Here is a 13,837-nt window from a genome sequence, read left to right as displayed (position 1 = left end):
GTTTCTTCTTTAGCAAGAGGCCTAGAATTAACGAGAAAGAAAATAGAGTAAAAGTTTATGTGCTTCTACCCACGTATAGACTAGAATTCAAAACAAATTTCCATGCCATACAACTATATGCACTCTAATTTATAGAATATCATGATTCAAACTATCCTGATGATTTGTATCATTGTCCCCAATCACAATTTGATAAAGGATTCTCCTTACTAGTATCCAAAGATTTCAAAGATCTGAGAGAAATACATAGATAAAAAAGGAACAAAAAAAAATATTGGGCTTTATTTTTTGGCATATTTTTTGCACAAGCTATGATATTGGTCAAGGAGGAGCAACAGAAGCATGAAAAGGACATCATTCTTATTTTTATCCCCATTGATTGTATCACAACCTCATGTAATCCTGTCAAAGTCCAAAGATGTTGTATCATTATTAATTATTAAAGAGTGTAAAGGGACCGAGGGCTTCCAAAGTGTAATTAAATGCAATTCGTAAGCCTTAGTATTGAGCCCAATTAGCTAGGAATCCAATTTTTAAACCTTAGCTAGGGTATAAAAGCCAATTTTTGTAACTTTGGACCTAAGTTTTTGGATAATGAAAGTGGGCATATGCTGCAGGTGAGTATTGTGAGTTCTTTGTTTCTTTTGATTGTTCGTGTCTCCCTCGTGCAGTGTTGCAGTGTGAATCCGAGCATATGAATGCCCTTGTAGGTGAAATCTCTCTTTTTTTACCTAAGTTTCTCGTGATGGAGTTGTATTTTTAGGTGTGCTCATCTACAAGCTATTTTCATTCCCTATGCACAATACAGACAACTAATCTCATTTTTTACCATAGGGATAGATAGTGCACGTCCTAAGGAATCTATAGAGTGCTTCGTAGGTTGAGACCGACCTACCCAAAATAGGTTGTGTATCTTAGGTGCAATTTTTTCCAAGTGTCAAATATGACTTTTGAGCATATGGGGATGTTGGATATTCTGTACATTCTAGGTAGTAAGCTTCATTGCAATCAGAGCATCATAGCTATACAAAATCATCAAGTAAAGCTTGCAGAGTAAGGAAAGTTGCGTTTGATGTTTGCTGAGATCGATTTCGGCAAGAGCACATTGGACTTGGGTTTTTCAAGAGATTAGCTCTAGTAGCCTCCATGCACTAATCGGGTCAGCTACGTCCCATTGATTGACATATTTGTGGTTCTTGCTTTGCTAGCATCAATATGGCGAGGCTTGACAAGAAACCGACATTTTGGCGATGTTGCCGGGGACGAGACAACCTAGACTAGGGAGAAACCCAAAGCATTCACTTAAATTTTCATTACGTTATCTAGCTTTTACTAGAGTAAAAAAATTTCTGACTTTATCACAACTGAGAGGTGCTTGAGAGTAGAGATACTCGGTAAGAACCTTGTGAACATTAGTTTAGTAGGACGGATTAGGTGAAGGATCTTTGAGACTAGCCAGTGGTTGGTAAGGGTGTCACCAAGTAGAAAGTAAATATTAGAGACTCAATTTGAATTTGCTACCTTCTGCATTGTAGGGTAAGTACAAAACCATCAAGATTGCATCTAATCTAAGGTGCATTGAAGAAAACCAAAAAGTTGTGAAATCTATCTTACACACGCCTAAGATAGACAGGGGATTTTTGGGATTGACATTGTGAAACTGAACTTGCAAGGTGGTAGACTAACTTGATTAAAGTGTTTCCCTTGATTTTGGAAACATTTGGATCACTGAAAGGCTTGGTCAAGCCCAAATCTAGAAAAACCGCCAGCTTTTGAGAAAATTAACAAAACTAAATTCAATTCTAGCTAAAATTTGAAACTAGGGTGTGGATAAATTCTAAAACTTGTGGGAAAATCAATCCGTGAAGTAAAAATTGCAAAAGGTCAAATTATGTTAGAGTTTTATCTTAGGCACGTCGAAGATAGAATTCCATCAAGAGAGGGTATTTTGACAAATTTTCAACTCACAGGGTTTTATTAGACCATTATACAGCAAGGGCAAGAGACACCAAGGAAACTGGAAACCTTCACAACGGGACCAAAAAGGGTGACAAAACACTGGTAAATTGTCCAAACTTTGTGAAACTCATTGGACAAGCTTAAAATCACATATAGGAACCTACACAAGTCACACACGACAAAAATGTGTTGAAATAGATAAGGGTAGATGACCACACCATTGATTTTGAGGAGGAGGTTAGAGTGAACAAACAAGACAACTTCTATATGGATCAAAATGGGGTGCAATACCTCAAGATACAATATCTTGATTCAGTAGACAAATGGGATTGGAGGTTGATACTCTAATTCCTAATAAGGCTGTGAAAGAAGGACCTGATGTGCTAGAATTAGAAGGATATGACTTGATAGATACTTAACCTCTAAAGCGCATACCCACTGACAACCCTAGGCTTGTAGTCTATTGTTGGAAAGTCAACTTGATATGGACTACCACCACCAAACCAAGACAATTGACGCCCTTGAAAATTGTGTATATTTTCAAGATCAAGGAGAAGGGTTTGACAAAACTTCCTGTCCACCTCTTTAGGGATTGTTATAACAACAATTTTGTTATGATGACTCCGAAGGAGATTGAAAATACCAAATACTAGGGACATTCGATCCGATAAATAATTATAGGAACAATACCTGAAGCTGAACAGAACAATAATAGAGCATATAGTAGCATGGTCAATCAGAGAGGAAGCATAGCTAGGGGCAATGTAAACAGGGGAAGAAATGCAGAACCACCTTTAATATGGAAAGAATGAGTGACACTAGGACAAAGAGAGGTCCACATGAGTCACATCAACCAAACAACTGGTTTGAAGGTTTGATGGGAGAAATGTTGGCGAGAAGGGAGAGAGCGGGTGTTGAACACAACCATAGAGTCAAACTAGCAAATTTCCAAAAATGGGTCAAAAATTATAGCGGATCAGTGGATCCATATGACCCATGTATAGAAAGTTGCCAAATGTGGCAAAAACGCAAAGATTGCCCATGAACATGGAGAAACCACAACCAGTGTTAGGTCAACAGCCACCAATCGCATGGACTAATGCTATACCATTCAAGTATATGTTGATTGAGGAATCGATGGAAGAATAGTCTCTAATGCCCGTCACGCCATACGCTGAAACAAGTTTGGTAACAATGGGGGTAGAAGAAGAATGGTTAATCAATTAACTCCGGTCCTTGTAGAACCAATGTACCAAACACCTTCTGATACAACACCTGTTTACTTCCTGGAAAACCAAGGAACTAGACCACCTATGATCAAACTAATGCCCTAACCAAAATCTAGAAATTTCCATAACTCTGAGTGGAAGACCATTGGAAGAATGACTGTTTTGGACCAAATAAGAATGGAGAACCTATAGAGGCGTATTGTGGAGTGTGTGGTTGCAAGGGTGGGCACTTTCTTGAAGACTATCCTAGAAAGTGAGTAAACAAAGGGAGAACCGCCATAAACATGGTTCAAGTTGTGGCCATTAGTTCATCAAAAGATGTACACACAATTCCAATTTGAGTAGTGACAAGGGCACAGGCCAAGGGGAATAAACAGAAAGATACAAGTGGAACAAAAATACCAAGCCATTCATCCAGAGACTCCTGTTAATGGTAATTATCATGAGAAGTGTATGTAATGCGAGAGCGAGAGAGAGAGAGAGAGAGAGAGAGAGAGAGAGAGAGAGAGAGAGAGAGAGAGAGAGAGAGAGAGAGAGAGAGAGAGAGAGAGAGAGAGAGAGAGAGAGAGAGAGAGAGAGAGAGAGAGAGAGAGAGAGAGAGAGAGAGAGAGAGAGAGAGGGAGATTCATTATCGTGCTTGGAGGTCACATATGACCCACGGGACCAACAAGAGATGTAAAAATGGTGTTTCCTCTCTCACAACCAAGAGGGATAATGGTTGATACAACTAGGGGGGGCACCCAAGGGTCTACACAATGGGGGATATAGGGTAAAGGGGCCAATAAAAAGCTGGGTCCTTGTAAAGGGACCCGTGGCCCCCCAATGTCAAGTATAGTTTGGACCCTTCATGAGTCATGAAAAGCCCCAGTGATTACGTCAGTTTGAAAAGGGCTAAGAGCCATTGGATGTGAGCTTGATCCTTGTTAAACGCTTTGTCTCATTATACACTCCACTACTCGCCACCTTTTCAAGGCCATTTTTGTTACAAAGAAAATAATGCGGGCTGTCTCGCGTCGCGTGTGCATTTCCGATCATGACAAAATTTCTATGGTAGATGCACCTTGCAACGGCCTTTTGATAGTGCCCCTCTAACAAAAGATCTGTACAAAACCTAGCTCGCAATTTGCTGTAGAGATTAGGTGGCACTATAATGGCCCCTTTACCCTAATGGGGACTCTATGAAGCAACCTTAAAGAAATGAAAAGAGAGCACGGGCGGGGGGGGCTGGTAATTGGGTGCAGTGTTCATAGGCATGGGAGTTTAAAGTTCTTAGATGATAGTCCATCCACCACGGTAGGTTTTCTACTGCCCTTTGAGCAAGCCTCAACTACCTTCTTGAGTTTTTATTCTTTTTGTTTGAGTGTGTGTGTGTGTGTGTGTGTGTGTGTGTGTGTGTGTGTGTGTGTGTGTGTGTGTGTGTGTGTGTGTGTATTGTGTGTGTGTGTGTGTGTGTGTGTGTGTGTGTGTGTGTGTGTGTGTGTGTGTGTGTGTGTGTGTCAATGTTGTGTTCATGGTAGAGATACAAAGCATTGAGGCGTTAGGGTTTCCTAAGTGAGGTAACGATGGAGGTCGGCTAGCATCTGAGCGCCAACGTCCTTTGCCCGGGGGAGGCCATGTCCTTCCCTTTTTTCTTGCTCCCTCATCCTCTCATCATGTTCCCTTGCCTCAGCCCTAAGCTTGGAATATTCCCTGCACAAATCAAATGTCTCTTCAAAGGGATAACTCTCATCCTGCTTCATCTGTTGTTGTTCCCCCCTTTCTACTTGAAGCCTTTCCTTCTGAGCAGGCCAAAAGCATCCACCAAGCGTATCTGCGGCTTCTACTCCTATTCAACATAATGGGCAGATGCCTTTCCTTGGAGCATCAAGACCGCATCAGTGCCCTAGTGATGTTGGCAAGGGGCTTGATCCCTCTGGTTCCACCCCGGTTTGCGACGAAGAAGGCCAAGCTCAGCCTCAAGCATCTGAGAGCTTCAACACGGGAGGTAAGCCTTCCATCATACTCTCTGCATCTCAAATAGCCAAACTTGAAAAAGATCTTGAGGCTAGGACTGTGGTAGGCCTTCTGGCAGGTCCTAGCCTCCTGCTGACACCCTAAAAAGTTGGATTAAACAACAATGGGGGTCTAGAGGCATAGTCCTCGAGACCATTCAATCCCTACCTAAAAACCACTACCTTTTTGTGTTTCAAACTACTGAGATGGCCCTTGACATCATCAGCATGGGTCCGGGGCTGATAAGAAGCTCCCCTCTCCTTTTGTCCAGGTGAAACAAGCACTTTAAACCTGAAAAATATGTCCAAAAACACTACCCAGTGTGGATTGAACTCCCCAACCTTCCCTTGCACTACCATCAACACCTAAAAATGATAGCTGGGAAAATTGCTAGGAGGAAGACCCAGAAGGGAATTCAACCCCTCGTGGCACCCACAAGTCCTAGTGGAAATGAACATCTTTGTCCCCTTCCTCCAACCATTGACATTTTTACAGATGATGGACAAGGCTTTGAACAGTCTCTGGTCTATAAGTACCTCCCTAAAGCGTGTTTCTTGTGTGGGGTGGAAGGCAAATTTTTCAAAAATTTCCCCATCAAGAACCCAGCTCCCTCACCCAAATCGGCTTCCCCGGCTCAACCCTCTACACCTGCCCCCAAAGAAACCCCGGTCCACCAGCCTTTTAATGATTTTGCAGCTCTCCCCTCTGCACCCAAACCTTCCCCTGTGCCTGCTCGTAAACCTGATCCGAGACCATCGCAGGGAAAAACATATTGATGTAGTTGCTCTTCAGGAAATCAAAGTCTCAGGTGAGGATCTGAACAGAGGCGTCTCTCTGAGGTTTCTAAAGATCTTAGGTGGATCTCCACCTCTCACTCTAGAGGATCTAGGGGCTCAGCTTTGGGTTTTCCCAAACATTGGCCTATCTCTTTGGCAAGGTCGGGCAACTTTTGGTGCTCCATCTATCCCCCTCAATCAGCAAATTTCCCGATTATTTCCTTGTATGCGGGTGGGTCCACAGGGCAGGTTTGTGTGAAGAACTAGCTCAGTTTACGGGCCCTTTTTTGTTGATGGGTGACTTTAATATGGTTGAGTCTCTCAAAGACTACTTTCTTCTTAAAGGTTTATGCATCTCAGGGAGTGATAAGGATGCCTGGTCTACCCTTAAGGACTCTCTCCAGTTGTGGGAGTACACCTATCAAAACTACAGTAAAGGGGATTTAGCAAGGAAAGCCAGACTTCATCGTTGCTATCTCAGTATTCCCCTAGCTAATCTATTAAATCGCATTAAAGTCAAGCCTATTCTCACTAGCTTCCTCTCTGACCACTACCTGGTTAGCATCATGCTGGATGACAAGGCCAAAAAAGTCATGAATCATTGATTCCATACTGATCCTGAATTGTTTGAACTTTAGGATGTAAAGGATCTAGTCTCCCAAATTTGATCTGAATGCTTCTCCCCTTCCTTCTCTCTCCTTCTAAAGCCTCGTCCAATGCTATTAAAAAGACTCAGAGGATGTTGATTTGTATTCGCAAAGAGGTCACTGCCATCCGCAAGAATCATAAAGAGTCCATGAATGCTGAGCTTATCACCCTTGAAAATTCCTCCCTGGACATCCACCAACAATCTCTCATCTCGGTTCTTAGATCTCAGATCAGGGCAGAATAAGATCTGGCCATCAAACACGCCTCACTCTTCTTTAAAAAAGGGTAGGCTGGTCAAGTGGATAGGCCTTCTAAGACCATGCTCAAGTCCTTGAGAAGGAAAAACCCCAGCGAATTCGTCCCCCTATTTGTGGAAACAAGGAAGAGGATATATGGAATATGCTAGATCTCACTTTGAATCTCTATTCAACCCTCTTGAGGATATCACTCCTGAAATCAATAATGCTAGGTATCAACTGTGGGCTACTTGATCTAAGGTCATCCCCTTCTAAACAGCTAACAAGCTAGAATTGCCTATGTCAATAATGGAAATCTTGGTTTCCATTGAATCTCTCAAAGCTAAGAAGACTCTAGGATTGGATGGGCTCCCTGCTGAATTTTTTCAAACGTTCAAACTCCTACTCGCTCCCTTCCTTCTTAAAGTTTGGGAAGAATCTCTCGCCCATGAAGCACTATCCTTCTCCATTAATACTGGTGTGATTAAGCTTCTTCACAAGGGGGGTCCTAGGGAATCCTTGTCTAACTGGCATCCTCTCACTATGCTCAACACTGTGCATAAGATCTTTGCCCGGGCTGTGGAAAACATAATTACTCATGTGCTCATGAAGTAGATTTCATCATAAAGAAAGGCTTTATCAGAGGCCGAAACATGATTGAAGTTGTTATTTCATTATGGAAAGGCATAGAATATGCTCAAGATTCTAATCAGGACTTTGTGTTTGTAAAGGTTGATTTTGACAAGGCTTACAATCATCTGGAATTTTCCTTCATCTTACTAAGTCTTGAAAAAATGAGGTTTGGTCCTTTTTTGGTCAGCTTTGTTAGGGCAAGGATTTCTTTTAATGGTTTACTGTCTAATTTCTTTGTGCTCAACCGCTTTGTTAGACAGGGATGCCGCCTTGCCCCCTCCTATTTGCAATAGTAGCAGACAGTCTTAAGTGTCTGGTTAAGGCCAAGATGCTTGAAGGTAAAATCAAAGGTATTCGGTTAACCAACTCTGAAGGACAATACTTCTTATCCCAATTCGCGGATGGCACGAATGGATTGCTAGCAAATGAAGAAGAAACTCTACGGGAATTTTGGCAATGTTTGTAGCTTTTCTGTTTAGCTTTTGGTTCAAAGATCAATCATTTCAAAACAGGGGTGAAACAAGGGGATTCTCCTCTTCCTCAGTGGCTCCTTGCTTCTAGATGCTAGCAAATTCTTCCCCACTAGCCTTTCCGGCTTTTGTGCATACCCATGGGCATTGGGATCTCCCTCAAGGACAGATGGAGTTGGGTTCTTAAAAGGTACCAGACCAAGCTGGAAGGATAGAAAAGTTTTCAGGGTTCTGTCTTGGGTAGGATAGTGGTTATCAACCATTTCCTCATGTCCTATGTGGCATTCTTCCTTACATGTTGGAGGCCTCATGAGGGGAACCTAAAGGACATAACTAAAATATGTTCTTACTTCTTATGGTCATGAGATCCTCTTACTCATGGTCGGCGGGCTAAATTCATATGGGACATATGTTGTCTTCCTAAGGACCAGGGTGGCCTTGGCATCATCAACATTTCCACCTTAGCTGATAAGCTAGCTGTCAAGCTTATAGACAGAGCTATCCACAATCCTAAGGAAGAGTGGTCTATTCTATTGCTAAGAAACACTTGTAGGTTCAGACTCTCATAAGCCAAAGGATGGAGGAATCTTCCTAGACTCACCCTTTTCTTCAGCCGCTTTCTCTCCCTACGGTCTGGTGGATCTGACCTTCAGTGGTCCATATGGGGAGCTTGGAACAGACACAGGGTTAGTCTCTCCCCTAACTGGAAATCCAGCCATAGCCAAGCTCTCCTACTCAGTGATTCAATATGGTGGCCCTGGACCACTAACCAGGAATTATCCCTTGACGGCTCTAGACTAGCCCTCGCTATCCATAACAAAGGGATCCAAACCTGGTCGGATGTTTGGTTCCCCCCTTCTCACGACTAGCTCTCTGACCTTGAACTCTCTCTCAAGTTCTAGATGAGGCTGTGGGAACTTTTGTATCTCCAAAAGTGGGTAGCTCTTCTTCCTGATTACTTCCACTGGTGACTAAATTGTTCTCTAGCCCTCTCCCTCAAAGGTATAATGTGGAAGGGAGGTTTATCAGCATCCACCCCCAGATCAGAGACAAACCCCTCTCTCCCCCCATCAATTTCATTTTGAATCAGAGGTGGAACCTCTCCCTTAACAAGAGGTAATGGAAATTCAAGTTTAAGACCCTGCGTTCCAAGGCCTCTTCCCCCAAAACGGTTTCTCTTCTCTAACTAATCCTCTACAAAGCACTCTGGACAGGTATGAGACTCCAAGATTCTGGGCTCTCCTCAAGATTTTCCCCTGTTGTAAAAGGGTGATTGAAGACTTTCCCCACCTCTTCATTGCCTGCCCCAGCAATCTTCCATTTTGGATACCAGACCTCTCTTGTATTGGCCGAACCCTCACTTGGAAGCATATCCTACTGGGTGATAATGTAGGCATCCCATCTGTCATTTGGAAGCACTTAAGGGATGAGTTCATGTGGGCTATTTGGATACGGCGCGACGGACGTCAGCACAGTGAGAACTCACCTAACAAGATTTGTCAGCTAAGGATGAAGCTCGACCGGCAGGCACGTGGAAGCAAGCATAGGGTGTCAATCTACACTCGACCAACTCTCGACTAATTCCTACAGAGGTCTCTACCCAATGTCTAAGCTACATCCTTCAGGAGTGCATAAGAGGATATTTCCTACAACGCTTCCAAGAGCCAAATACCCATCAAACAGTCTCGAAAGGCCATAGAACTTGAAGGAGACCCTACTAACACCAATAGTTCGCTCTCCCTAAGATCCATGAACCAAAATCCCAACCCTAAACACCTGGTGCAAAATCACGTAGGATGTCTGGCCGAAATTTGCAGGTCGTCGTTTTCAAAAATTAAAGTGCCTAATGTGTAGATCTACTCAATGCAAACGCGTAGATATGCTGAAATGCAAAAACGGATAATGTATGCTCACCAAATCACCAGATGAAGCTCGCGGGTTGAGCTCGCAAAACCAGACCGTACACCCGCAATGTAGGTATTGGCGCGTAGCTCTCGTCGGGGGCAACACGCTGCACTTCTCTGCACTCGATTCCGACCACCGGTGCACGCGTAGTGTCAAGATGAAACTCTCACTCTCTCTTCGTACACAGTACGCTCACTCACAGACAGAACTCTTTAAAAATGACAAAGGTTTTCTCATTAAGGTCAAAAAGTGGTATAAATATCTTACAATCTCAAACCCTAATGTTCCAATTTAACCATCTACTCAATCTAAATGCAAAAATGGGATACAATCTGGAAGCTTCTGTAAGCCCCACTATTTACAAAGGTGAAATGCCGGTTTTTCTCAATAAATGAATAATTACAAAAAATAATATTCCGTCAAGCTCCATAGGGTGTGTCCCGCTGCTAACACTAGGATATAGGCATTCATCAACCAATAGCTGCATATTATGCTACAAGATGGCCTCCCCTAGAAGCTTCCACCCTCTACACCAAAAGATTTTCATATTGAGCTCATTCCTCACACAGAACTACCACTATTAAACAAGTTAACAATCAAGAACAAGTTTCCCGTGCCTTGCATCAAGTACATTTTAATGGTGCAAAGTACTTCACCAAAATTGACTTGAAGAGTGGCTACCATCAAATTAGAATTTTTGAAATGACATTCCAAAAATGGATTTTAGAACAAAGCATGGTGACTTTGAGTTTGTGGTGTTTCACTTTGGCCGCATAGGTGCTCTAGGGTCAGTCATTACGACCATGTACCGTGCATTTGCTATGTTTATTGCAAAGTGTGTCTTGATCTTCTTAGACAATGATTGGCATCCAAAGCCCTGGTTATGAAGCCTGCCTCTTGGGAAGAGGCTTTTGAAGTCATCATTGATGCTAGAAATATAGCCATTAGTGCAATTTTGTAGCAGATTTAAAGACTCGTGGCTTATTTTAGGAATTAAGTGGATAGTGCCCAATGTAACTATTTGATTTATGACAAAGAATGTTTGCAATCATTTCGGCTCTCAAACATAGGAAGCACTTTCTAGACTATGAAGCAATCAAATGGCTTGAGACCATGCGTAGTATCGATAAGAGAAATTGTCAAGTGAGATGGCACCATATCTTCCAACAGTTAGGGGGCATGATAGAGCATGTGCCCAACAAGCACCACCTAGTTGAAATTGTTGTCCCACCATCTTTTGTATATGAAACCCACGAATCAAAGAAATTTATGAAAGATTACATAATTAGACATGTTTTCTCATGTTTATGGAACCATGATCGATTAGACATACTTTTATCCCTAAGTGGGGAAGTATGAATGGCCATTTACATGCTTGAAAATCATGAAGGAAAATATCTTCTTACCTTATTGGAAGGGAGATATAGGTGAATACACGTGTATGGAACATACGAAATCTACCTTAGGCGTGCATGCGCACACACAAAGAGAGTAAAACATGTATGATGAATTGCATTGAGTGCAGTTTTGAAAATACTTGAGCATTATGTTTCTACTCAAAAAGAGCTTTCCTTTGTCGATTCTAGATTGTTCTAGAAGCCTCTAGTCAAGGACTAGAAGAATCTAAAAGAAGTATTCCAAAAGAAAAACAAGTGTCAAAACACTTGTTACATGTGTAAGGACACTTGTCCAAGACAATTCATTTTTTTACAAAAAGCAAGACACTTGAGGAAACTTGTCAAAGCTAATAAATCTTTTTAGACAAGTGGAAAGACACTTGTGGTGATGCTTACACATAACCTCCTTATCCAAGAGGCAAGTTCATATATAGAAGCAACCCTTTTTACTAATTTTGAAAATCACCTCATTGCTGAAATTTCTCTCTCAATTTCAACCCAAGAAGCCTCTACACTACCCTCTCCTTGAAGCTCTACATGCTACCTCTCTCTTATTCAAGCTTATGTGAGGAAGGAAGAAATTGGAGGGGTTGTTGCCAAAGTGATAGTATGAAGAAGATTGCACAGTGATTCCATGCTAAATTTTTAGCACAGGCACTTGTAGTTTTTTGGAGGAATAAACAAGTTCCTGTAAAGAGGCCTGATTGCTCTGAATTAGTGGTGTATCATTCTCAATCTTCTCTCACTACCTAATCTTTCTCTCTCGGTCTTTCAAGTTATCCATAGCTCTACACATATGTTATGCTATATCTTTGCATGCGCACGCACACACACACCTAGATAGGACTCCTCAAGCTCTACAATGTCAGTTCAAGGGGGTGATAACGTCCCACTTTCCTTACATGGGGGGTTTCTAATCACCGAGCAAAAAAAATCAAGCGAAGACAAATCCGAGCAAATTGATACAATAGCAACAATGGTGAAAGAAAACAATTATGCCATGCACATTACTTTCACTACCACAAATCTTACACAAAATGAGATGTTAGAACCATTATGAAAATTGAATACACGAAACACAAGCAATCTCTTCATACTTGAAACATATATAATTCAATTCCGTGTGGCATACCTCCTATCAAAAATTTGGCATTAGATTTTGCAAAAAATTCAACACACAGCCTCCTAAGCCTACAATGCTATCCGGGAACATCCTGAAGCTTGAAAAAAATCCACTTTTGTAAGCAAGTAGAAACAAGCCCACTCTTTGTCCTCTTAGCTTCATAGTGCAACACCCTTGAGCTGCCCTCCCTTTCCTCTTGCTAGCTCAGCACTGGGTGGATGGTGGAGGAAATGAGAGCAACAAGCTATGGATGTACCCGCTATAACTACATCGATCTAGACTTAGTGTGCCCAATGCATGATGAGATCAAGCATACCCAATTGATTCATGGCCATCTCAACAAGATTCTTGAGGTACGATTTTTCTATTACTGTTTACCATACTTGACCAACAGTTAATCCATGTTAAGTTTTGCTTAGAACACAAATGAAGGGCCCATTCTATGAGGCTCATGTGAAATAAATAGATGTTTATTAGTTGCTGCTTTGCTTAGTTGTGAAAAATGTAGATTCCTAAAGTCTCCTTTACTCAAACAGAGTTACAGATAGCGACATTCTTTAATTTGGCCTTGTATGGATGGACAAGACCGTGAAAGGGGTTGAATGGAAAACTCTAGTCTACAAAATCAGAAAATCAACCAAGGAAGCATAGAAGGTTGTCATTTATTTTCAAAATGGTTTCATCACAATGAGAGTGGTCCTTTGGAAGTTAATACTTCTGCTGAAGAGAACTGGATATCTGTGCTTGAGAGAGAAACTGAAAGGGTCATAGTTATAGTGGAAAATCTGAGTAAAACGAGTTATTTCAAAGAATTTAGAAGGTGCTTATACAAGCAAGTTAAATTGATTGAGAGGCTAGCATGTCTAGCTATCATAGATTCTACTAACCTCTTGGGAACAGATTGTTGTCTTCTAGATTTGTGAACATAGTTGCTGACATGCATGAGGTCCTAGACAATATTTTCAGGGAGGAGTCCAAGACAAAAGCGAAGCCACAAGGTATTTTGAGCAGATGCAATAAAAGAGTTGTGGAAAGCTCCAATTTGCTAATCACCAAAAGTTCAAGTCAAGACTGCTTGTCTCGCTTAAGTTCCTTAGCAGCCTGTACAACATTGGCTTCTAAGCTGCCTCTTACTTCTCCCAGCCCATGATAAAATGAAGCTTGAAGAGGTGCTTTGCATGGACCACCAAAATGCTACTTTATCTAATCATTTTGCTTTTGGAACCACTTTCCTCGAGGACCATTGCTTGCCTAACGAGTCTATCGTGAATAGAAACGATAGGACCTAGAGCCAAATGCAAGTTCTTATGCAGAGGAAAGGCCCAAGTTCTCTCACTGTTAAAAACAACCAAGGTCATGGCACATCTAGAGCATCATTTAATCCGAGCCTAGTCCTTGCAGGCTTTCGAAGCTGTACATTGCCATTATGTGAGCACAGCTAGTCATTATCCACGTTCTGACATTTCGAC

The sequence above is a fragment of the Adiantum capillus-veneris genome, chromosome 6 (assembly GCF_014529385.1).
Source record: "Adiantum capillus-veneris isolate H3 chromosome 6, ASM1452938v2, whole genome shotgun sequence".
Classification (NCBI taxonomy): Eukaryota; Viridiplantae; Streptophyta; class Polypodiopsida; order Polypodiales; family Pteridaceae; genus Adiantum; species Adiantum capillus-veneris.
Note: the sequence above shows the minus strand (reverse complement) of the source record.